Source organism: Solanum dulcamara, chromosome 10 (genome assembly GCF_947179165.1).
Source record: "Solanum dulcamara chromosome 10, daSolDulc1.2, whole genome shotgun sequence".
Lineage (NCBI taxonomy): Eukaryota > Viridiplantae > Streptophyta > Magnoliopsida > Solanales > Solanaceae > Solanum > Solanum dulcamara.
Genome location: NC_077246.1, coordinates 27,846,983 through 27,873,598, shown reverse-complemented (window position 1 = coordinate 27,873,598; position 26,616 = coordinate 27,846,983). Strand labels below are relative to the sequence as shown.

At 34.0% G+C, this 26,616-nt stretch overlaps 1 long non-coding RNA gene across 2 annotated transcripts; it reads right to left on the bottom strand.

The window, feature by feature from the left end:
- Positions 1–774: 774 nt before the first annotated feature.
- LOC129870864 (uncharacterized) lies at positions 775–22,120 on the bottom strand. 2 transcript variants are annotated; one of them, XR_008762141.1, is made up of 5 exons: positions 21,477–22,120; positions 16,499–16,589; positions 6,098–6,163; positions 2,081–2,146; positions 775–1,639 (listed from the first exon to the last, which is right to left on the bottom strand). It is a non-coding gene; the product is annotated as an uncharacterized LOC129870864 (long non-coding RNA). The 2 variants fall into 2 exon arrangements; XR_008762142.1 differs by lacking the exon at positions 16,499–16,589 and having other exon boundaries at positions 21,477–22,118.
- Between the last annotated feature and the right edge of the window lie 4,496 nt (positions 22,121–26,616).

Below are 26,616 nucleotides of genomic sequence, written 5' to 3'. Positions count from 1 at the left end.
TAACAAGCTTCTTAATTCTAACAAAACAAATTAATTAACTTAGTTATAAACTAATTAATTTGAAAATATAAGTTAATATTTAACGAAACAATTAATAAAATTAAATTTTTTTTGAGATCCTTTTCGAATATTCATAAAAGCTAACAATTATATACATAATTAAGTATAACTATATATATCATTCAAAAATTATAAAAAATGACAAAATTACTTAAAAATAACTTCAAAAATATTTTTTTTGATTTTAAAAATAATTACATCAAATTTTTTAAAAATTGAAAAAACTCGATAACTAATCTGCGTCGTGGAAGGTAAAAATTGGGTGTGAACAACTGTCCCTTTCTTTGGATAGGATTGATGAAAGAGATCCTGAGAAAAGAAATTTTGATAAATTCAATTTTGACCGACCACATTTTCATCCTTCTGAAAGGCGGTTTGGTACAGACTTTGAGAAATATGATCTAATCCCGATATCGAATTTCTTACATATCTCAGCGTACATGAGAACTCAGGCCACTTTTAGTTCAAGACCTTGATTTTACGCATGATTATGAAAGAATTTAAAAGCTATTTCAGAGTCAAAGCAGGGAGAAACTGAAAGCTCGGGAATAAGATCGAGAGTGATTGTTGGAGTACAATTGAGTTTTCAACATCGAGCCTGCATACATATCCCCAAGATTGAGAGTCAGTCTATTTGTAGTTCGACTGATCGCTTGAAAAAGAAATATTTTATGCTAAGATAACCTTCGATTGAGAGAAGTGACAAATAAATCAAATATGAAAAAAAGGTTTGTAACCTTTTAGCCATGAATGTGGTGCACTTCACACTCATAATTAAGTATTTTCACGGACATATTTCCACAGATCTTAGTGCATTATCACTCGGATTGAAAAGTTGCTTCCAATGACAGTTAAAATTTGTCGGATGCGAAAAAGAAATTGATAAAACCAAAGAAATAACCACATGCCTTTTGATAGGGGTATGGTTTGATTGTGGTGAAATTCGTTCCTTAGCTCACATCTTATGAGTTTGATATTCCTCTTCGGACTATGCCTTAGATCGCTGCTAATAAATATTTCCATGTCGTGCTGCATCCTTTTTGATGTCGTCTGCACTTGTGGTTCGATTGAGAATGCATCCTCTTGGATATTCTCGACAAAGACTAAAATAAAACTAATTAGTTGGAGCATATCTGAAAGAAAGCGCTAGCATCCCTTACGATACTTTTTTGGCATCTTCTCGCATTTTGTGTGGATAGGTTATTGTCTCGATGTTTTGAAGTCATTCTTACTTCAAAAGTTTTCATATCGGCACACTATATGTAGGTCTGCATACTCAAAATAAATAATTAGTAGATACAGTACCGCTTTAACTAGTGGCTTAAGTCAAAACTATTAAACAATCGTTCATCTAATAAATGAGTATCCCTACATGGATAGACATAAATAATCCCTTTTTAAGATTGATGAGTAAATAAGAAAGTATAGAAAGCAAAAATAAAATAAGATAATGGATACCGCTTTCGAACTCAATATGTCCACTACAACCCATGATTTGTTGAGCATTCAGAGATACCATTACTTGTTCTTTGCTTGACGAACTCGGATGATCCCTTGGACACCCTTCGAACATCATCCTCTGAGGTGTTTTTCATAGTTAAAATAAATTGTAACAAGGTAGGTGCTCAATAATATTCATATTGTAACAAGTTGGATGCTCAATAATATTTCAACTGTAATGAGGTGGATGCTTGATAATAATTGTCCTATCCCAAGCCTAGGGCCTAGACGTGACATGGCGAATGAGAAACCCAGAAGTACCTCAAACAAGTCTCTTAGCATTATTTTAGCCTTTCATAGGTAATGACAATAAATAAACAAGTGGAAATCATAATAATAAATTTTTAACTTACTTATGTCAAACAATACCTCTAACTTTTAGATTTAACGAGGCTAAGAAAAGTTCCTAACTCACCCTCAATCATAATAGAAAAAAATATCATAGTAAATGTCTAATAATCTCAACATTGCATAAGCTAGAAAGATAAAGAATTATTTTTCCTGAAATATGGAAACTCACCAAAAGTAACCTTCAAAAGAAATCTCAAGTAGCCACATGGAGGAGAACGAAGAGAAGCACTGGTCCCTACATGAAGATAACATGTAGGCAAAAGAGTATACGTTAGTACTTTAAATGTACTAAGTATGTAGGCATGCATTACAAAGTAAAACATTTAGGACATTTATAAGGTAAAGTACATAAATGAGTGCATGCATGAGTAATCAAGTAGATATAATTTAAATCATACATATATGGATATATACATGCATGAGTAATCATGTAAACAACATTTGAAACGTTCATTTATGGGAAGTTGACTATAACCGACATTAAGACCATGTGAGCTATTAAATGAAATCCAACATAACCCCCTACGTTAGCCGAAGAATCTACTTGGCTAGGGTAGAATTCCATCAATTTTACATTTATTCTTTAACTTTAACTTTAAGGGCTTTCATGAATTCATTAGCCTAAGCCTACAAGGGCTCCTATGTTGGCACATAAATAATGAGACAAGGGGTTGCTACTAGAATTCCCTTACTGAATTTCACTTCAATGACCCATTCGGTGCTAAGTCAATTCCACGAAATAGTTTAATACTTAAAAATAGTCGTAGCATATAGCTTGAGAATTCAAAACATCATATTCGGTGGAATAGCTCATTAAAACATTTGGTTATTCAAATATGCAAGAATTGTCCTTATTGCATAAAGAATCCATTATTCATAGCATTTCATCATTCTTTTATTTCATAAAACTCCCTTTTGATCATAGACATTGCTTTCATAAACATTTATCATTGAAAATATAGTAAATCTAGATGGGTTGAAATCACTTCAAATTTCAAACATATACGTAAATGAAATTATTATAAATACTTTGAAATTCATCAATAAAAAATCATGCTTTAAACAACCCACCATGAATTTCAAGAACCTTTAAAAAGATAAATAGAGAAAAGTACTTGCAAACCATCAATTCATACATATGTAATCATTTTGCATCAAAATAGACTAATAATCATTAGTTTAACCATAATTTATGCCATTAAGTAGAAATAAGAATTATCTAGAAGAAAATCTTACTTAAAATCTAGAGATTTAGTTGAAAGAGTTTAGAAGAACTCATGGATAAACACCCACATATCTTAGAGTAAAGCTTGAAGAGAATTGGGTAAATAAATATAATTTATCATATAATCAAAATACTTTAGGCATGAGTGTAGAAGGAATACTCTCATTGAAGTCTTACATACTTGAAATCTAAAACTTTACTTAGAATCGAAAGACTTAATGAACACTCTTAAATCCTAGTCTTTTGTCCTCGTCGGAGCGTTTTGTATACTACCCAAAGTATATGAATCACCGGAATAGTATTTTTACACTACTAAAAACTAAAAAAATATTTTGAAAATGAGTAAAGAAGTTTAAAGAGAGAAGAGTTTCTTGAGAAGGCTTGATGAACAAAGTGATGAAATAAGGTGAGTATTTATAGGTGTGAAGGAGAGAACTAACAATAATTAAACTCTTAAATCCTAGTCTTTTGTCCTCGTCAGAGCGTTTTGTATACTATCCAAAGTATATGAATCACCGAAATAGTATTTTTACACTACTAAAAACTAAAAAAAATATTTTGAAAATGAGTAAAGAAGTTTATAGAGAGAAAAGTTTCTTGAGAAAGCTTGATGAACAAAATGATGAAATAAGGTGGGTATTTATAGGTGTGAAGGAGAGAACTAACAATAATTAAAATAATTATAAAGAAAAATATAAAAATTTTATGGAGAATTGTGATGTCATAGGTGATGTTAAATGAATCTAGATCTTCTATGATTGGTGAGATGAATCTCCTTTTTATGGAATACCCTTTTTCAGAGCTATGTTAGAATAAGATAACTTCCTACTTAGGATTTGATGTATCACGAATTGTATATATGGAGGTCTTCTTTCATGTCGTTCAAGAATCAACTGATTTAGAGCATTCTAAAGTGAGATGTGATATTTCTTCTTCAAACACTCCATTTCGTCACAACACCAGATCTTGTAAAGATTAATTTATTTGATCTACCTAAGAATCTTAAGGTATGGTCTTCACAATAGTTGTAGGTAATGATGTTAGGGTTATTCAAAAATTTAAATCACTTAATTTAGACCATCCCATAAAAGTTTATGCCCAAAATACAGAAGCAGTATCATTTTCGTCGAGAATTGAAATACCATATACAACGTTTTTAGGGGTTTGTTACATTATCTCCCTTGGGAACATTCTTAATCGAATGAGACAAGACTTAGATTGAGTAGAGTAGAGTGTAAACCAACAACCCATCATTAATGCAATAGTTCAATTAAAACATCGTTCGAAACATATTTCATAATTTTGTACGCACGTGACAAGAAAAGTTGAAATGCAAGAATTTCAAGTAATTGAGCAAAGACAACTTAATACCTTAGGTTTGAGTAGAGGCAAAAAGATGAGGGTAACACTTCATCATATATGCTTCCCATGTATTACTTTCGACTTGTCTATCCCTCCCAAAGGCTTTGACGGATGCAACTTTCTTGTTCCTCAACCTCTTCATTTGCAGGTCTAAAATCTCAACTGGGACCTTCTCATAGGTCAAGTTTTCTTCAACATTCACTCTTCCAATGGCACAATGAAACTTGGATCATTTACACACTTTCTCAACATATACACATGGTATACTAGATGAACCGAGGCTAACTCCAATGAAAAATCACGTTCATAGGCCACCTTACAAAAAAAATCCTTAGGGCCTTATACCTTTATACGAAATTATATTCCAAGAGTAATACCCCTTACAATCATATTCAACAAACTACGAGACCTAATAAAGAAACACCCAATACATTATACCTTCACCCACATGTCATCAATACCATATCTAAGCCTAGTTCTATAACCATTCTAATACACTCATTTGAAAGTCTTAAAAAGAAGTCATCAATAGCCTAATACAATCACTCACGTATCTACAACCACGTATTCAATTCTATCATTTTAACCACTTTATGACTTCCTTGAAGTCAACATCACTTAGGAATTTTCATGCCTACCTTAGCATTTATACATCAAAATTTGAATTAACTCATACCAAGGGCACACCAATATACTCTTACCTATCTTATACACACAACAAGACCATCTAGCTCTTCTTTCATGTCTATAACCTTAAACGGAATAAGCATGCCACCACCACCACTATATGAAACACCCACTCTCTATCTATCTATCATGACTCATCTAATATCATTACCAGTAGAACACATAACTGGCCTTGATAACTAGGTACTCCATCTCCCTCTTGTGCGAGAACTTCAATCTTCTTATCAACCACCAATTTCTTTAATTTAACTAAGGTTGGACCCATGTCTTGCCTTGCAGTTTACATCCTCTACCAATGATGATTCTGAACCATTTTGAACAAGAAAATCACCCTCATTAATATCAATCCCCTTTTGGATTGGAACTCTTCTTAAAAGAATCTTCTGAAAGTCGCAAAGAACAACTATTAGGGGGAAAAGACCTAGAGTATGCTCTCTAACGCACGACATGAATCATAAAAGAAGGGAAACTTTTCTAAATGTCTCATAGTCTCCTATTCATAGTTGTGGTGTGCTTCAAAACCATGAACAAGACTCTATTCGACATGGTATGTTGGACTCAAAGGACCATTCAAAACCTCAGGCTTTGATACCAAATTTGTTACAATCCAAGCCTAGGGCCTAGATGTGACATGGCGAATGAGAAACCCGAAAGAACCTCAAAAAAGTCTCTTAGCATTCTTTTAGCCTTTCATAGGTAATGACAATAAATAAGCAAGCGGAATTCATAATAGTAAATCTTCAACTTACATATGTCCAACAAAACCTCTAACTTTTAGATATAATAGGGCTAAGACAAGTCCCTAGCTCACCATCAATCATAATAGAAAGAAATCCCATAGTGTCTAAAGATCTCAACATTGCATAAGCTAGAAAGATAAAGGATTATTGTTCTTGGAATATGGAAACTCACCAAAAGTAGCCTTCAAACGAAAACTCAACTAGCCACGTTGAGGATAATGAGGAGGAGCACCGGTCCCTACATGGTGATATCATATAGGCAAAAGAGTATGCATTAGTACTTTGAATGTACTCACTATGTAGGCATGCATTACAAAGTAAAACATTTACGACATTTATATGTTAAAGTACTTAAATGAGTGCATGCATGAGTAATCAAGTAGATATCATTTAAATCATACATATATGGAGATATACATGCATGAGTAATCATGTAAATAGCATTTGAAATATTCATTTGTAGGAAGTTGACTATAACCAACATTAAGACCATGTGAGCTATTACATGGAATCTAACATAACCCCTACATTAGCCAAGGAGTCTACTTGCTTAGGGTAGAACTCCACCAATTTTACATTCATTCTTTAACTTTAACTTTAAGGGCTTTCGTGGATCCATTAGCCTAAGCCTATAAGGGCTTCTATGCTGGCACATAGTTACTGAGACAAGGGACTACTACTAGGATTTCCTTACCGAATCTTACCTCAATGACTCATTCGGTGTTAAGTCAATCCCACGAAATAGTTTAATACTTCAAAATAATCATAGCATAGCTTGAGAATTCAAAACATCATATTCAGTGAAATTGGTTATTCAAATATGCAAGAATTGTCCTTCTTGCATAAAGAACCCATCATTCATAACATTTTATCATTCTTTTATTTCATAAAACTTTCTTTTGATCATAGACATTGTTTTCATAAATATTCATTTGAAGTCAAAGCTTTCAAGTCAAACTTCATTGAAAATACAATAAAACTAGGTGAGTTTAAATCACTTCAAATTTCAAACATGTATGTAAATGAAATTATGTATAAATACTTTGAAATTCATCAATAAAAAAATCATGCTTTAAATAACTCACCTTGAATTTCAAGAAACTTTAAAGAGATAAATAGAGAAAATACTTGCAAACCATCAATTCATACAAATAAAATTATTTTTCATCAAAATAGACCAATAATCATTAGTTTAACCATTATTCATGTTATTAAGTAGAAATAAAAATTACTCATAAAAAAATCTTACTTGAAATCAAGAGATTTAGTTTTAAAAAAATTAGAGTACATGAGTGGAAGAACCCATTGATAAACACCACATACTTTAAAGTAAAGCTTGAAGAGAATTGGGTAAACAAACATAATTTATCATATAATCAAAATATTTTAGGCATGAGAGTGGATTGAATACTCTCATTGAAACCTTACAAACCTGAAATCTGACGGTTTACTCAGAATCGAAGGACTTAATGAACACTCTTAAATTTTAGCTTTTTCTCTTCGCTAGAATATTTTGTGTACTACCCGGAGTATATGAATCACTGAAACACTACTAAGAATTAAAACTATATTTTGAGAATGAACAAAGAAGTGTATAGAGAAAAGAATTGCTTGAAAAAGCTTGATGAACAAAATAATGAATTAAGGTGGATATTTATAGGTGTAAAAGAGGGACCTAACAATAATTAAAATAATTATAAAGAAAAATCTAAAAAAATGATGGAGGATTTTGATGTCATGGTGATGTCCAATGGAACACTATTAATGTCATAGGTGATGTCAAATGGATCTACATCTTCTATGGTTGGTGAGATGAATCTTGCAATTGTAACAAGGTGGATACTCGACAATAATCCAATAGCAACGAGGTGGATGCTCGATAATATTTCAACTATAACGAGGTGGAGGCTCAATAATAATCCAATTATAACGAGGTGGATGCTTGATAATAGTCCAACTTATGGAGTAGATAACCCAACATAATTAAAAATAATTCAAAGTAGAGGTTCTCGAGCAGGCAAACAAAATAGGTGAATCACTTATAGGGTGGACAACTGTAACATCCCCTAAAAACGTTGTATATGATGTTTCAATTTTCGCCTAAACATGATACAACCTCTGTATTTTGGGCATAACCTTTCATAGGAATATCCAAATTGAGTGATTCAAATTTCTGAGTAACCACAAGATCATTACCTACAACTTTTATGAAGACCATATCTTAAGATTCGGAGGTTAAGTAGGTCAAATAAATTAATTTTTGTAAGGTAGGATGCTGTGACGAAAATGAGTGTTTATAGAAGAAAAATCATATCTCACTGTAGGTTTATCCAAATTGGTTGATTCCTGAACGATATGAAACTAGACTTCCATATCTACAATTCTTGTGAAGACATCAAATCCTAATAAGGAATTTATCTTATTCAAACGCAGCTCCCAAAACGAGTATTCTGTCAAAGATAACTCATTTCACCGACCATAGAAAGATCTAGATACATTTGACATCACTCATGACATAAATTGTCCTCCATTTAACATAATCCATGACATCAATATATTCCAATAAATTTTTAGATTTTTCTTTATAATTATTTTATTTATTGTTAGGTCCCTCTTTCCCACCTATAAATACCACCTTATTTTCTCATTTTATTCATCAAGCTTTCTCAAGCAAATCTTCTCTCTATACACTTCTTTACGCATTCTCAAATATAGTTTTAGTTCTTAGTAGTGAAGAAATACTATTCCGGTGATTCATATATACTCCGGATAGTACACAAAACGTTCCGGCGAGGAGAGAAGCTAGGACTCAAGAGTGTTCATTAAGTCTTTCGGTACCAACTAAAGCTTCGGTCTCCAGGTATGTAAGGCTTCAATGAGAGTATTCCTTCCACTCTCATGTATAAATTATTTTAATTATATGATAAATTATATTTATTTTCTTTAAGCTTTACTCTAAGTTATGTAGGTGTTTATCCATGAATTCTTCCACCCATGTAGTCCAAAAACTCTTTCAATTAAATATCTTAATTTCAAGTAATATTTTCCTATGTTAATTCTTAATTTTACTTAATAGTATAAATCACGGTTAAACTAATGATTATTGCTCTATTTTGATGCAACATAATTTCATATGTATGAATTGATTGTTTACAAGTAATTCTTTTATTTATCTATTTAAAGGTTCTTGAAATTCATGGTGGGTTGTTTAAAGCATGATTTTTAATTAATGGATTTCAAAATATTTATGTATATTTATTTACATACATATTTGCAAGTTGAAGTGATTTGAACCCACCTAATTTTACTATGTTTTTAATAAAGTTTGACTTGAAAGCTTTGACTCCAAATAAATATTTATTAAAGCAATATCTATGATCAAAAAGGAAATCTTATGAAATGAAAGAATGATGAAATGATATGAATCACGGATTCTTTATGCAATAAGGACAATTCTTGCATATTTGAATTATTAAATATTTTAATGAGCTATTCTACCGAATATGATGTTTGAATTCTCAAGTTATATGCTATGAATATTTTGAAGTATTAAACTATTCCGTAGGATTGACTTAGAACCGAATGAAACATTAAGGTGGGATTCGATAAGGGAATCCTAGTAGCAACCCCTTGTCTCATTAACTATGTGCCAACATAGGAGCCCTTGTAGGCTTAGGCTAATGGATCCATGAAAGCCCTTAAAGTTAAAGTTAAAGAAATGAATGAAGTTGACAGAGTTCTACCTGGCAAGTAGTCTCCCCGGCCAACGTAGGGGGTTATGTTGAATTCCATTAAATAGCTCGCATGGTCTTAAATGTCGATTATGATTAATTTCCCACAAAATGAATGTTTTAAAGGATATATATATGATTTATTATGCATACATTAAATTATGTTCCATATTACATAAATGTTTTAATGTTTCCTCAATGTTCATGCATCCTTACATACTTAGTACATTCAAAGTACTAACGTATACTCTTTTGCCTACATGATATCACCATGTAGGGATCAGTGCTCCTCCTCGTTCTCCTCCACGTGGCTAGTTGATATTCCATTGAAAACTACTTTTCTTCTATTATGATTGAGGGTGAGCTAGGAACTTGTCTTAGCCCCGTTAAATCTAATAGTTAGAGGTATTGTTGGACATATGTAAGTTAAAGATTTACTATTATGATTTTCGCTTGTTTATTTATCATCATTACCTATTAAAGGCTAAAAGAATGCTAAAAGGCTTGATTGAGGTACTTTTGGGTTCCTCATTCGCCATGTCACGTCTAGGCCCTAGGCTTGGGTCGTAACAAACTTGGTATCAGAGCCCGAGGTTTTGAATGATCCTTGGAGTCCAACATACCGCGTCAAATAGGGTCTTGTTCATGGTTGTGAAGCGCGCCACAATTATGAATAGGAGACTATAAGGCGTTTAGGAAAAAATTTTACTTCTTTCAAATTCATATCGTGCCTTAGAGCATCCTAAGCTTTTCTTTAACTAACGACCCATTTTGTGTGCTCTAGATAATGACTCGTGGAAGACCACCTCGAAGAGCAAGGGTTGACGATGAGGACCAAACTCCTCCGGTTCCCAATGCCCAACATCATGAGGATGGGGTAACCCATGCTGAGTTTCGCAGTGTTATTACTTTGTTAGCTCAAGTCATAGCCAACCAAGGGAATCTAGGTGTTCCACCTTCCCAAATGCAAAATCCAGCCTCTAGGATTCGGGATTTCCAAAGGATGAATCCGCCCGAGTTTGATGGTTCTAAACTAGATGAGGACCCTATGGAGTTCATTAATGAGGTGTACCGGATTGTGGCTATCATGGGTGTGCCACCAAATGAGAAGGCTGAACTAGTGGCCTATCAACTCAAAGGTATGGCTCGAGTGTGGTACGAACAATGGATTGTTGAGAGGGATGAAGAAATAGGGTCGATAGGATGGGAAGAGTTCAAAGGTGCCTTCCTAGACCGCTTCTTCCCATTGGAGCTAAGGGAGGCCAAAATCCAAGAGTTTATCAACCTCCGTCAAGAAAGTATGAGCGTGAGGGAGTATGCTCTCAAATTCACTAAGTTGTCAAAGTATGCTCCCTTCATGGTCTCCGACCCAAGAGCAAGGATGAGCAAGTTTATTTCCGGTGTCTCAAGCTTGGTGTCCAAGGAGTGCAAAACGGCTATGTTGGTCAAAAAGATGGACATCTCTCGGTTAATGACTTACGCAGAACAAATCGAAGAAGAGAAGCTTAGAGAGAGATCAAGGGGGTTCAAAAAGGCTAGAATGGATGGTGGAGGGTTTAACCCTCAAAGATCCGATCATGGTAACAATGGCAAAGGCCAAGGTGGGCAACGATTTGTGGGACAAGGTTCCACCAATACTCCTCCTCCAAAGTTCAACAAGGACAAGAGTGGTAAACCAATGATTCCAAGAGAGAATGTTGCTACTCAAACTTTCCCCACTTGCAAGAAAAGTGGAAGGACTCACAAAGGGGAATGCTTAGCCGGCTCCAATGCATGCTTTAAGTGTGGCAAGCTGGGCCACCATGCTAAGGATTGTAGAGATGGTGGTGGTAGGACTCAAGGACAAATTGCTCATGGTCAACAAGTCCAAGGAGGTGTCCAACGCACCAACCGCTTTTACGCCTTGCATGGGAGACAAGAGGTTGAGGATGCACCCAATGTCATTACCGGTATGTTAAAGGTCTTTTCTTTTGATGTGTATGCACTATTAGATCCGGGTGCAAATTTATCTTTTGTTACTCCATTCCTTGTTAATAGATTTGATGTTTTACCTGAAATGTTATTAGAGCCTTATTTGGTGTCTACCCCTGTTGGTGAGTCAGTTATTGCTAGAAAGGTCTATGGGGTTGCCTTGTGTCTATCTTGTATAAAGTTATTCCTTGTGATCTCATTGAGCTTGACATGATAGATTTCGATGTCATTCTTGAGATGGATTGATTACATGCATCTTATGCTTCCATAAATTGTAGGAATCGTCGAGTCAAGTTCCAATTTCCAAATGAGCCTGTTATTAAATGGTAGGGTCGTGATTCGGTGGTGAAGGGTCAGTTTATTTCTTATCTTAAGGCTCGCAAAATGATTTCTAAGGGATGTATTTACCATATTGTGAGGGTTAGGGATATCAACTCCAAAAGTCCTTCTCTTGAATCAGTTCCTATAGTCAATGAATTCCCCGATGTCTTTCCCGATGACCTTCCCGGTGTCCCTCCCGAAAGGGAAGTTGATTTTGGTATCGATCTCCTCCTCGATACCCAACTTATCTCTATTCCTCCTTACCGCATGGCCCCAACAGAATTGAAAGAGCTGAAGGAACAATTAAAGGACTTGTTAGAGAAGGGGTTCATAAGACCAAGTATTTCGCCATGGGGTGCTCCCGTTCTATTTGTAAGAAAGAAGGATGGGTCACTTCGAATGTGCATAGACTACCGACAATTAAATAAGATGACCATTAAGAACAAGTACCCACTCCCTAGAATAGATGACTTGTTTGATCAATTACAAGGGGCAAGTCACTTCTCCAAGATCGACCTTCGATCCGGCTACCACCAACTACGGGTAAGGGAGTGTGACATTTCCAAAATAGCCTTCCGAACAAGGTATGGTCACTATGAGTTTTGGGTTGACGAATGCACCGACGGTGTTTATGGACTTGATGAATAGGGTGTTCAAACCTTACCTTGATACCTTTGTAATAGTCTTCATTGATGATATTTTAATTTACTCTCGAGGTGAGGAAGAACATAAAAATCACTTGAGAGTTGTGCTTCAAACATTGAGGGATAAACAATTATTTGCAAAATTTAGTAAGTGTGAATTTTGGTTAAAGGAGGTAGCATTTCTTGGTCACGTAGTGGCCGATGATGGAATCAAGGTTGATCCTAAGAAAATAGAGACAGTCAAAAATTAGCCTAGACCATTATTTCCTTCAGACATTAGGAGCTTCTTAGGTCTAGCCGGGTACTATAGAAGGTTCGTCAAAGGCTTTTCTTCCATTTCATCTCCTATGACAAAATTGACCCAAAAGAAATCCAAATTCATATGGACAGATGAGTGTGAGAAGAGTTTCCAGACCTTAAAAGATCGACTTACCTCTGCTCCTATTTTGACTCTCCCAGAAGGATTAGAAGGGTTTGTAGTTTATTGTGATGCTTCAAAGATTAGTTTAGGTTGTATCTTAATGCAAAAAGGCAAGGTAATAGCCTATGCTTCTAGGCAATTAAAGGTACATGAGCGCAACTACCCTACCCATGACCTTGAATTGGCGGCCGTTGTTATTGCTCTGAAGATTTGGAGGCATTACCTCTATGGGGTGCATGTGGATGTCTATACTGATCATAAGAGTCTTCAATATGTGTTCACCCAAAAGGACCTTAATCTAAGGCAAAGGAGGTGGCTAGAACACCTTAAGGACTATGACATGAGTGTGCACTATCATCCGGGTAAAGCCAATGTGGTTGCTGATGCACTTAGTAGAGTGTCTATAGGGAGTGTGGCCCATGTGGATGAAAGGAAGAGGGAGTTGGTGAAAGATGTTCACCGATTGGCTAGATTAGGGGTGAAGTTGGGTAGTACTAATGATGGGGGTATGGTTGTTCAAAATAGGTCTGAATCCTCTTTGGTGGTGGATGTTAAAACAAAGCAAGAACTTGACCCAAAGTTTATTGAGTTAAAGAAGTTGGTAAAGTTAAAGAAGATAGAGGTCTTTTTCCAAGGGGGAGATGGGGTTCTATACTACCAAGGTCGGATATGTGTTCCAGATGTGGATGGCCTAAGGAGTTTGATCTTGATGGAGGCTTATAATTCTAGATACTTCATTCATCCCGGTTCAACGAAAATGTACGGAGACTTAAAGGAGTTGTATTGGTGGGGTGGCATGAAGAAGGACATAGCAAGGTTTGTGTCCGAATGTACAAATTGCCAACAAGTGTAGGCCGAACATCAAAGGCCGGATGGACTAGCTCAAGACATTGAAATCCCTACTTGGAAGTGGGAAGATGTGAATATGGATTTTGTAGTGGGTTTGCCTTATACTCGGAAGCATCATGACTCGATTTGGGTAATTGTTGATAGAATGACTAAGTCAGCTCACTTCCTACCGATTAAAACTTTCTATAGTGCTGAAGACTATGCTAAGTTGTATATTCGAGAGTTGGTGAGGTTGCATGGTGTGCCATTATCCATTATTTCGGATCGTGGTACCCAATTCACTTCACACTTTTGGAGATCATTTCAAAAAGGTCTCGGTACTAAGGTAAAGTTGAGCACAACATTCCATCCTCAAACGGATGGGCAAGCCGAAAGGATGATTCAAACACTAGAGGATATGTTAAGGGCTTGTGTGTTGGAGTTTAAAGGGAATTGGGATGATCATCTACCTCTCCTCGAGTTTGCCTATAATAATAGTTACCACTCAAGTATTGAGATGACGTCGTTTGAGGCTTTGTATGGGAGACGATGTAGATCACCAGTTGGTTGGTTCGAAGTAGGCGAGATAACCTTGTTGGGCCCCGATTTGGTACTTGATGCTATAAAAAAGGTAAAGATCATTAGAGAAAGGTTGAAGACGGCTCAAAGTCGTCAAAAGTCCTATTCTGACACTAGAAGAAGGGATTTTGAGTTTAATGTGGATGATTGGGTGTATCTGAAGGTTTCACCCATGAAAGGTGTGGTTCGATTTGGCAAGAAAGGGAAATTGAGCCCTAGGTATGTAGGGCCTTATAGAATCGTGAGACGTGTTGGTAAGATTGCATATGAGTTGGAATTACCATTGGAAATGGCCATGGTTCATCCGGTGTTTCACGTATCTATGTTGAAAAAACGTGTGGGTGATCCTAGTTCCATTGTACCTATGGGAGTAGTGAATATTCAAGAAAACTTGATCTATGAAGAAGTTCCTGTGGAAATTTTGGACCGGCAAGTTAAGAGATTGAGGAACAAAGAAGTTGCATCTGTTAAAGTTCTTTGGAGGAATCAACAAATAGAAAGTGCAACATGGAAAGCGGAAGCGGATATGATTAAGAGATACCCTCATCTTTTCCCCTCTATCCAAACCTAAGGTATTAAGTTGCCCTTGCTCAATTACTTGAAATCTTTACATCTCAACTTTTCTTGTCATATGCTTGCAAAATTATGAAATATATTTTAAATGATATTTTAAATTACACTGTTGCATTAATGATAGGTTGTTTGTTAACACTCTACTCTACTCAAGCTAAATCTTTTCTCATTCGAGGACGAATGTTCTCAAGGGGGAGATAATGTAACATCCCCTAAAAATGTTGTATACGATGTTTCAATTTTCGCTTAAATATGATACAGCCTCTGTATTTTGGGCATAACCTTTCATAGGAATATCCAAATTGAGTGATTCAAATTTCTGAGTAACCACAAGATCATTACCTACATCTTTTATGAAGACCATATTTTAAGATTCGGAGGTTAAGTAGGTCAAATAAATTAATTTTTATAAGGTAGGATGTTGTGACGAAAATGAGTGTTTATAGAAGAAAAATCATCTCACTGTAGGTTTATCCAAATTGGTTGATTCCTGAACGATATGAAACTAGACTTCCATATCTACAATTCTTGTGAAGACACCAAATCCTAATAAGGAATTTATCTTATTCAAACTCAGCTCCCAAAATGAGTATTCTGTCAAAGATAACTCATTTCACCTATCATAGAAAGATCTAGATACATTTGACATCACTAATGACATAAATTGTCCTCCATTTAACATCATCCATGACATCAATATATTCCACTAAATTTTCAGATTTTTCTTTATAATTATTTTATTTATTGTTAGATCCTTCTTTCCCACCTATAAATACCATCTTATTTCCTCATTTTATTCATCAAGCTTTCTCAAGCAAATCTTCTCTCTATACACTTCTTTACGCATTCTCAAATATAGTTTTAGTTCTTAATAGTGAAGAAATACTATTCTGGTGATTCATATACTCCGGATAGTACACAAAACGTTCCGACGAGGAGAGAAGCTAGAACTCAAGACTGTTCATTAAGTCTTTCGGTACCAACTAAAGCTTCGGTCTCCATGTATGTAAGGCTTCAATGAGAGTATTTCTTCCACTAAGTTATGTGGTGTTTATCCATGAATTCTTTCATCCATATAGTCCAAAAACTCTTTCAATTAAGTCTCTTGATTTCAAGTAATATTTTGTTATGGTAATTTTTTATTTTTACTTAATAGTATGAATCATGGTTAAACTAATGATTATTGGTCTATTTTGATACAACATAATTTTATATGTATGAATTGATGGATTGCAAGTAATTTATTTATTTATATTTTTAATAATTGTTGAAATTCATGGTGGGTTGTTTAAAGCATAATTTTTAATTAATGGATTTCAAAGTATTTATGTATATTTATTTACATACATGTTTTTAAGTTGAAGTGATTTGAACCCACCTAATTTTACTATGTTTTTAATAAAGTTTGACTTGAAATCTTTGACTCCAAATAAATGTTTATGAAAGCAATATCCATAATTTAGACATGAGAGTGGAAGAAATGCTCTCATTGAAACCTTACATACCTGAAAACAGAAGCTTTAGTTGGTACCGGAAGACTTAATGAACACTCTTGAGTCCTAACTTCTCTCCTTGCCGGAACGTTTTGTGTACTACCTGGAATATATGAATCACCAAAATAGTATTTCTTCACTACTAAGAACTAAAACTATATTTGAGAATGCGTAAAGAAGTGTATAGAAAGAAGATTTGCTTGAGAAAGCTTGATGAATAAAATGAGAAAATAAGGTGGTATTTATAGGTGGGAAAGATGACCTAACAATAAATAAAATAATTATAAATAAAAATCTGAAAATTTAGTGGAATATATTGATGTCATGGATGGTGTTAAATGAAGGACAATTTATGTCATGAGTGATGTCAAATGTATCTAGATCTTTCTATGGTAGGTGAAATGAGTTATCTTTGACAGAATACTCTTTTTGGGAGCTGCGTTTGAATAAGATAAATTCCTTATTAGGATTTGGTGTCTTCATAAGAATTGTAGATATGGAAGTCTAGTTTCATATCGTTCAAGAATCAACCAATTTGGATAAACCTACAGTGAGATATGATTTTTCTTCTATAAACACTCATTTCCGTAACAGCATCTTACCTTACAAAGATTAATTTATTTGACATACTTAACCTCCGAATCTTAAAATATGGTCTTCATAAAAGTTGTAGGTAATGATCTTGTGGTTACTCAGAAATTTGAATCACTCAATTTGGATATTTCTATGAAAAGTTATGACCAAAATACAGAAGTTGTATCATGTTTAGGCAAAAATTGAAATATCGTATACAACGTTTTTAGAGGATATTACATTTACTTAGAGTGGGCATATTGGCGACAATATCCAAATTTGCCAAATTTTGATTTTTATGCAATTCGACCTTCATCTCAGCAATTTGTCATACCACTTGTGCAATTAATTCATAATGTTTAGTGAAGACAAGATCCATCACAGTAATTTCTGTCAAATTATTGTCCCCACTATCTTCAAGCATTTTTTACTTTTTCCTTCAACAATATTTGGTCAAGAAAGAAATCTTTGGGATCTTTAGACCTTGTGAAGTAAGGATGTTCAGACATTTTCTCAACACAAATCAATTCAAATTATCTGTAAAGAAAACTTACTCAAAAGGTAAACATATTAGTCTCTGTAGATGATAAATAATACAAGATATCAGACACAGAACAACAAACATACAAAAATTGCTTTATTCGAAGATAAACTAGCCTGTGGATATAGAAAAATGACTAAACAAACATCATTTTCTCTATTCGATTTGAGAGTTGTGAATTAGAAAGGTTGACTTTAGTTCAGCCAAGGTTTTGTTTCATTTTCACGATTATATCTCGACCTTTGTTGGTGTAAAATTTATATTTTCTTGTAAAAAAATGATCAGGAAAAAGTTAACTTTTGAAGGATGAGGACCAAGCCTTGAAGGCTGCCTACGTATCTCACGAAGAAGAATTCAGGCCCTAAGTAGTTTGAACGACTTGAACCTCTTTTTGACTTAAGATGACAAATAAACTTGTTGTGAGAAGAAAGAGTAAAATTTAGGATTTGAAAGTGACGTTCGAATTTTGTTGGAAAACTAAAGACTCAAAAAGTATTTGAACGCACATTATTAGTGACTTGATATTCATGATTAAGGGATTCTAGGAAAAAAAATATTTTGAAAAGGAGTGGGCTAGAACATCTCCAAATAAGACAACATATTCATGTAAACAATTATAGCATGTAGCACATAAACAGTTATTGCACGTCCTACTCAGATATATGACCTTATATGCCAAGGGTAGGCCTAACATTTTGAAAGGTGTATAACGCCATTTGAAACATTCAATTGTCCCAAAAAACCATATTTATACAAGCTTTATGAAAAAACTAAATGAAGATACATAATATAAAAAAGGCGGAACCCATCGGTGGCCCCTCAAAGTTGGCACCAACTTTCACTTAGACACTTCAACTAAGATTTGTTCATTTTAGACACCTCATGTAAGATTCCGATGTGTCATTTTGATACTTTTTTTACAAACACCCAAATATCTAAAGTGTGTATAATACACTTGCCGCTGATGTGTCAAAGTGACCAATTAAATGAAGTTAATGACCACTTTTTTTCTAATCAAAAGTCATTATTTTAAAATTATTTTTGATATATCTGTCACGTTTTTTCATTTAATTGGTCACTTTGACACATCAGCGTTAAGTGTATTACACACACTTTAGATATTTGGGTGATTATAAAAAAAAGTGTCAAAATGACACATCAGAACCTTACTTGAGGTGTCTAAAATGAACAAAGCTTAATTGAGGTGTCTAAGTGAAAGTTAGTGCCAACTTTGAGGGGCCACCGATGGATTAGGCCTATAAAATGGAATAAAAAAAATCAATGTCACACAAGGGTACAATTCTAAACTATGCTTCAATGAAAGGTCCTTCATTCTTGACTCCTTGACATCTCTGAACACTGACACCTTTTGATTATAATAGTAGCTTGTGAAGATCGAATAGACTACGCTATTAAAATAAACTCTCAACCCCAAAGAATAATGATTTGCCAAACAGCATATACAACCTTCAAAGTTAAACACATAAGTATGAGTGTCCTTTTAGACCGAGGGCTATTTTGGACTCAAGATGGTCTTTCTAATGGGTCAAACACGCCTTAGGTGTTGGGTCAACTTAGGTCAATGAACTAAAAGGATTTGGCTTCCGCTCTATGCTAGGTGGACTAGAATAAACATTTGAAAAGAGATCGGTTATCCAAATTGGAAAAACTGTGGGGTGAATATAATAAACGACGTTGGATGACCACAAAGCAACTATCTGTTTACTACTTCAAGAAGAGAAGGATTATTTTCAAAAGGGAAAACCGCATATAACCACATAACCGTCTTTAGTCCTAATGCAAATTATTTACCATTTGACAAAATTCAATGCCATGAAGTGCAATAATTATAATTTGCGAAATTTAAACAAATAAAGACAAGTAAACATTATATTGCATACATAGCCAAATAATCACATCTAATGGTCAGAACCTATTAAATTCCCCATCAGAGTCATCATTTCTGTTATGTGTTGAAAAGACGATTTAAAATTGATCTAGTAAAAAACCAATTTAAAAAGAATCGCCACTTATTTTTTAAAAGAAATTAAGAAAACTTTAATTTTAAAAACTTTAACAAAAATAAGACTTAAAAATTTAGAGAAATCCGAGTAAGAGGTTCCTATTAATATTTTAAAAAAAAATTAGCATTTAAAATACCCGCTAATGTGCGGCTATCCAATGATATAAATCATTTGGCTATTTTAGAAAAAATAATTTTAAAAAAGACATTTAAACTCATTTGAAAAATTATTTACTTGAAACATTTGAACTAATTTGAAAGGAAGACATTTTGGTCAAAATGACTAAGTAAAAGACAATACTCAAGTAAAATCAGTTTCTGTACGCATGCACTAAGCTGTTGGGTCACCTACGTTTTGGATTTTAGGCCTAATTCATTTCTATATATCATGGATGTATATCTCTGTATATCAGTGTATACAACCTCCTTTCCACCTGTATTCCATGTATAATGGCTGTATAAGCTGTATACAACCTGTTTTTATCCTCCGAAACCTGTATTTTCACTCCCATATAACTGTACTTCATCCTCCACAACTTATTGCTTGCCAAAGCTGACTTGAATGGCTAAGTTTGAGCCTCCGTCGCCCAACTCGAGATGCAAAGGAGAGAAAAAGAGAGTCCATTACGGACTCAAAATGGGCAGGTTCATGCAACATCCAACTTTACAGCGACATCAATCATTTAAGAGAGAATTTCATTCACAATGTGACTTAAACACTAAACAAGCATCCAATCTCAGTGAGAAGGCAAGTAATTCAAGAGAATAAATGATAACAAGGGTCAACAAACTAGAGCCTTGAACTTTTTAGAGCGGTAATTATGAAACAATCCGTAAAGGAAGAAAAAAATGTCATTTCATACAACGAATGGGAAAGCAGTGGTTAAAAATCAATTTAGAGCAACATACTATTTGGTGTCTATTTTTTTATCAGTTTTAATAAGTGCTATGGTGAAGATAATTATCCAACACTACCTATAAAAGCCTATAAGGACCTGTTCCTTTCCTAATATATACAGACTCCACCAGAAAGAACACACACACACACACATGATATATATATATATATACCTACATAATCATACACGAATAAAGGATAGGCCTGAAGCATATGTTACTTGCTAATATCAAGGATAAGAGAACAAGGCAAGATGCACGAACCATGTTGATTTAGAAACCTCTAACAGCAACATTTATGAATATGAATTCGAAATACACAAAAGAAAAATCATTTAACAGATTCGAACTTGAATGACTATCAACTATGAAGACATAGATGGGGACTTGTTATTTCCATATAATAAATGAAATTACTCTTGGTTTCAGATGCTTTGAAATGGGACAGTCATATCAGAACAAAGACTCATGATATAGATAACTCATTAGAGAGTAACACTTCATGCTTAACATCTAACCATGACGACTGATTTTTTTAGAAAAGAAATTAAACAAGAAGTTCCCTAGACGAAGACTTTGAACAGGAGTTCATTTCAAAAGAAACTTCTAAGAAATGAGACAAGGCACCAGGTAAGGGGAAGGAGCAAGATCAACAAAGAAGACTCCAAATTTAGCAAAAAATCAGCATGTGAGAGTAACACTGATCCAGACCACAATATATACCGAATATGAGCAAATATAAGCTATATGGATTCAAACTCATCTCGATAAAGACTACAAAAATTCGAGGCAAAGTTAGAGCACACTCGAGCTAGACCATATTGAAGCTATATCGAAAACATTGAACGTAAGAGACAGAACAAAAGCAAAACCAGAAAGCACCAAAACACCTGAATTTATAATACCCAACACCTAAAAAGATAGTGATAAAGGACACTCAAAGGAGAAGGATTCACCTTTTTCAGAGCACCGAGTCTGGAACTTGACGAGCTGGTCACAATGAGCTCTCCGACACGACGGAACTTCGCCGGAGAAGCCTTCGGATGAAAATTTCGAGATGAAATCCAAGAAACTATGAACTTCGTAGTTTAGAGAGTGTGTTTTCCTTTCACCAAAGTTTTCGATTTCTTTTTGTTTGTCTAGAAACTCCCGATATTCTCTATATTCAGTGACCTAAAAATCCAACTCTCGAACCCCTGGAATGGTTGGAGAAGGCGGGTCTTATAGGAAAGGGATTGCTGTTTCAATTCGCTGAAAAAAGGGGGGGTGGGATTTTCGGATAAGAATGAAATTCGAATTTCAAATCCCAAATAGGATAAGGAATATGCTCGAATCATTCCAATTTCCCTCAAATCCTCAACAAATTCGGATGAAAGGAGATGAGGTGGATGGCAGATATTCAAAGGAAGCCTTCTCAGAGCTTGACGTGTCGAAAATCAAGAGAGCAAGGACGAATTTGCAGTAGCCTAACGGCTAGTGTACTGTTGGTCGAGGGACTGAGGAAGAAGACACATTGGGGGGGTTATATTCGTAGATGTGTACTTGGGTGTGTGTATCTGTATGTAAGCGTCTCTTGTTTGCTGATGTAGGAGTATATGTTGGATTGGATTGGGAATTAAAGGAATTGGGATTGGGCTTGGCGGTGATGGGCTGTGGGAATATTGTATTGTTTGCTGGGTCGGTTAGTATAGGTATTATAATGTGGGAAATGGGTTGGTGGGATTGTATGTGGTTATGTAATATAGCAAACATCAATATATAATTAATATAAATAGTTATAATTTTTTTTTATATTATATGGATACAATTAAATATTAAATATTAAATATAAAGTTAATTATATTTTTAATAATTATTTTTAAATAAAACACATAATTAAACAAATAGTATTTAATAACAAAATAATAAATGCACCCTTAATTAATGCACTCCCCAATTTGTTACCATCTTCGAGGTTTTTTTTTAAAATTCCTATTTCATCATTTTTTTTTTGTATTTTCCCATATTTTCATTGATCACAATTCTTTTTTGCACGATTTCAGCTTCATTAGATAATCTTCAATTCTAATTTTTGTTCTCATTTTTTTTTTTGTAGATTATGCTTGTATACAATGAAGGAAAAAAAGATTGAGACGTAGAGAATTCTTCTCTTTTTGAATTTCCTGCTTCCCCGATAATGTATATATATAGATAAATGAAATAAGAAGAATATTTTATTCCCTAACTAACTATACACTTGTCCTATCTCTATTTGCTATGATGAAAACAAACTATTATTCTCTTTACAATGACTAGCTGGAGGATAAAAAAGGAAAAATCTATTTACTAGTTGACATAATTAAACAAACAGTATTTAATAACAAAACAATAAATGCACCCCTAATTAATGCACTCCCTAATTTGTTACCATCTTCGAGGTTCTTTTTTAATATTCTTATTTCATCATTTTTTTTTGTATTTTCCCATATTTTCATTGATCACGATTCTTTTTTGCACGATTTCAGCTTCATTAGATAATCTTCAATTCTAATTTTGTTCTCATTTTTTTTCGTAGATTATGCTTGTATACAATGAAGGAAAAAAAGATTGAGACGTAGAGAATTCTTCGCTTGTTAAATTTCCTGCTTCCCCGATAATGTATATATATAGATAAATGAAATAAGAAGAATATTTTATTCCCTAGCTAACTATACACTTGTCCTATCTCTATTTGCTATGATGAAAACAAACTATTATTCTCTTTACAATGACTAGCTGGAGGATAAAAAAGGAAAAATCTATTTACTAGTTGACATAATTAAACAAATAGTATTTAATAACAAAACAATAAATGCACCCCTAATTAATGCACTCCCCAATTTGTTACCATCTTCAAAGTTCTTTTTTAATATTCTTATTTCATTATTTTTTTTGTATTTTCCCATATTTTCATTGATCACGATTCTTTTTTGCACGATTTCAGCTTCATTAGATAATCTTCAATTCCAATTTTTGTTCTCATTTTTTTTTTGTAGATTATGCTTGTATACAATGAAGGAAAAAAAGTTTGAGACGTAGAGAATTCTTCTCTTGTTGAATTTCCTGCTTCCCCGATAATGTATATATATAGATAAATGAAATAAGAAGAATATTTTATTCCCTAACTAACTATACACTTGTCCTATCTCTATTTGCTATGATGAAAACAAACTATTATTCTCTTTACAATGACTAGCTGGAGGATAAAAAAGGAAAAGTCTATTTACTAGTTGACATAATTAAACAAACAGTATTTAATAACAAAACAATAAATGCACCCCTAATTAATGCACACCCTAATTTGTTACCATCTTCGAGGTTCTTTTTTAATATTCTTATTTCATTATTTTTTTTGTATTTTCCCATATTTTCATTGATCACGATTCTTTTTTGCACGATTTCAGCTTCATTAGTTAATCTTCAATTCCAATTTTTGTTCTCATTTTTTTTCCGTAGATTATGCTTGTATACAATGAAGGAAAAAAAGATTGAGACGTAGAGAATTCTTCGCTTGTTAAATTTCCTGCTTCCCCGATAATGTATATATAGAGATAAATGAAATAAGAAGAATATTTTATTCCCTAACTAACTATACACTTGTCCTATCTCTATTTGCTATGATGAAAACAAACTATTATTCTCTTTACAATGACTAGCTGGAGGATAAAAAAGGAAAAAACTATTTACTAGTTGACATAATTAAACAAATAGTATTTAATAACAAAACAATAAATGCACCCCTAATTAATGCACTCCCCAATTTGTTACCATCTTCAAAGTTCTTTTTTAATATTCTTATTTCATCATTTTTTTTTGTATTTTCCCATATTTTCATTGATCACGATTCTTTTTTGCACGATTTCAGCTTCATTAGATAATCTTCAATTTCAATTTTTGTTCTCATTTTTTTTGTAGATTATGCTTGTATACAATGAAGAAAAAAAAGATTGAGACGTAGAGAATTTTTCTCTTGTTGAATTTTCTACTTCCCCGATAATGTATATATACAGATAAATGAAATAAGAAGAATATTCTATTCCCTAACTAACTATATACTTATCCTATCTCTATTTGCTATGATGAAAATAAACTATTATTCTCTTTACAATGACTAGTATGTGACTTAATATTGGGCCATCGCTGTTTCATGTTAGTGATATGATCCGGAGGCCCAATACAAATTTTTTTTAGGTAACTTAGTAAGGACAACATCTGCTCCTTCTTTATCGAAACTGAAACTAGAACTGAGGTTCTTGACTGATAAATATCAACACCTTCCTCAAGTTGGAGGGGAGTGCTAAAACACCCAACTTGCCAACAAGAGTGCGACGTGAAAGACCAGGTAATGATTTGATGAACACATCAGCAAGTTGAGAATAACATGGGACAAAATTCAAAGAGATGAGACCGGTAAGAAATTGTTTCATTCATGAAAGACAAGATTTTTTATAATCTGTATGGCCTCTTGGCTATTGGAGTGAAGAGGAATTGGAAGGGAAGGTGAGATGGTGAGATCTTAGAGAAGAAAAACCAGTCAGGTCAACTCAGCAACAACACGACGCATGGATCTGTATTCTAGTTCTGGCGATGAAAGGGAAAAGGAGGATTATTTCTTGGATTTCCAAGAAATAGGAGATCCATCCAAACTAATGAAAAATCCATTTATAGATTTATGAGAATCAGCACAAGATCCCCAATTTGAATCGCAATAAGCCACAAGATTGAAAGAAGAATCTGAATGAATGAAAATTACTAAATTTGGACTCCCAACAAGGTAACGTAGAATATGAATGGAAGCCTTATAATGAGGAATTCGAGGAGTGTGCATGTATTGACTCAAATGCTGCACCACAAAGGTCAAATTAGGTTGAGTATGGGTTAAGAAATTAAGCTTCCCCACCAGACGACGATAAATAGTTGGATTAGGCAATAAATCCCCAACATCTGCTTATAATTTTGTTGAAGGATCTAAAGGCGAAGGTGTAGGAAAAGAATCAAGATAGTCAAAATTAGAAAAGAGCTCAAGATAAACTTCTCCTGGGTGATGATAAGACCCTGTGATTCCCTGATTAATTCCGTCCCTAAGAAATAGCTTGCAAAACCTAGATCTTTAATCTGAAATTTAGTGTTGAGAAATGTCTTAAGAACATTCATCTCATGTAAATCATCTCTTGAAAGAAGAATATCATCCACATATACCGAAACTATACAAACACCTATTGCAGTTTTCTTTTAAAATAAACAACAATCATTAAATGAATGTGAATACCCTTTGAAAGTCAATGCACCTGTGAGTCACGCATACCATTGATGAGAGGCTTGTTTAAGCCTGTATAGAGACCTTGTTAATTTACCTACTAGATGAGGATGAGGGATGGACATGTCTGTTGGAAACTTGATGTAGACCTCGTCATGCAGGTCACTATGAAGAAACATATTATTGACATCTAATTGAAACAAAGACCACCGTTTCTTTATAGAGACAATAAAAAGACATCTCACGGTGGTCATCTTGACCCTTGGGGAGAAAGTCTCTATGTAGTCGACCCCCTGATGTTGAATGTCACCCCTAATAACCAGCCTTTGTTTGTGTCTCTCAATAGTTCCATCTGCCCTGAACTTAATTTTATAAACCCATTAACATGGGAGAACTTTTTTACCAGGAGTTAATTCAACTATATCCCAGGTTTGATTTACCTCTAAAGCTTGAAATTATTTTGCCATTACTTCTTGCCAACATGGGTATAGGGAAGCTTAGGAAAACCTAGTGGGTTCATGTGCAAGGGATAGAGAATTAAGTAAAGATTGATTAGTACTAGACAAGGCAAAAGATGGTAGAGTAGGAGGAGATGGTAAAGCTGTAAAATAAGAAGCAGTAAGGTCTGTAAGATAGACAACATTACATAAATAATTACTTAGCTATGAAGGAGGTCTGGTAATCCTAGAAGATTTTCTAGGTGGAGTAGTGACATAAGAAGGGATTGTGATAGGAGGAGTAGAAATAGTAGGAGGGACAATAGGTGGAGCTGAAGAAGGAGGAAGAACTAGAGATATAACATGATTTTGAGAAGATATGTC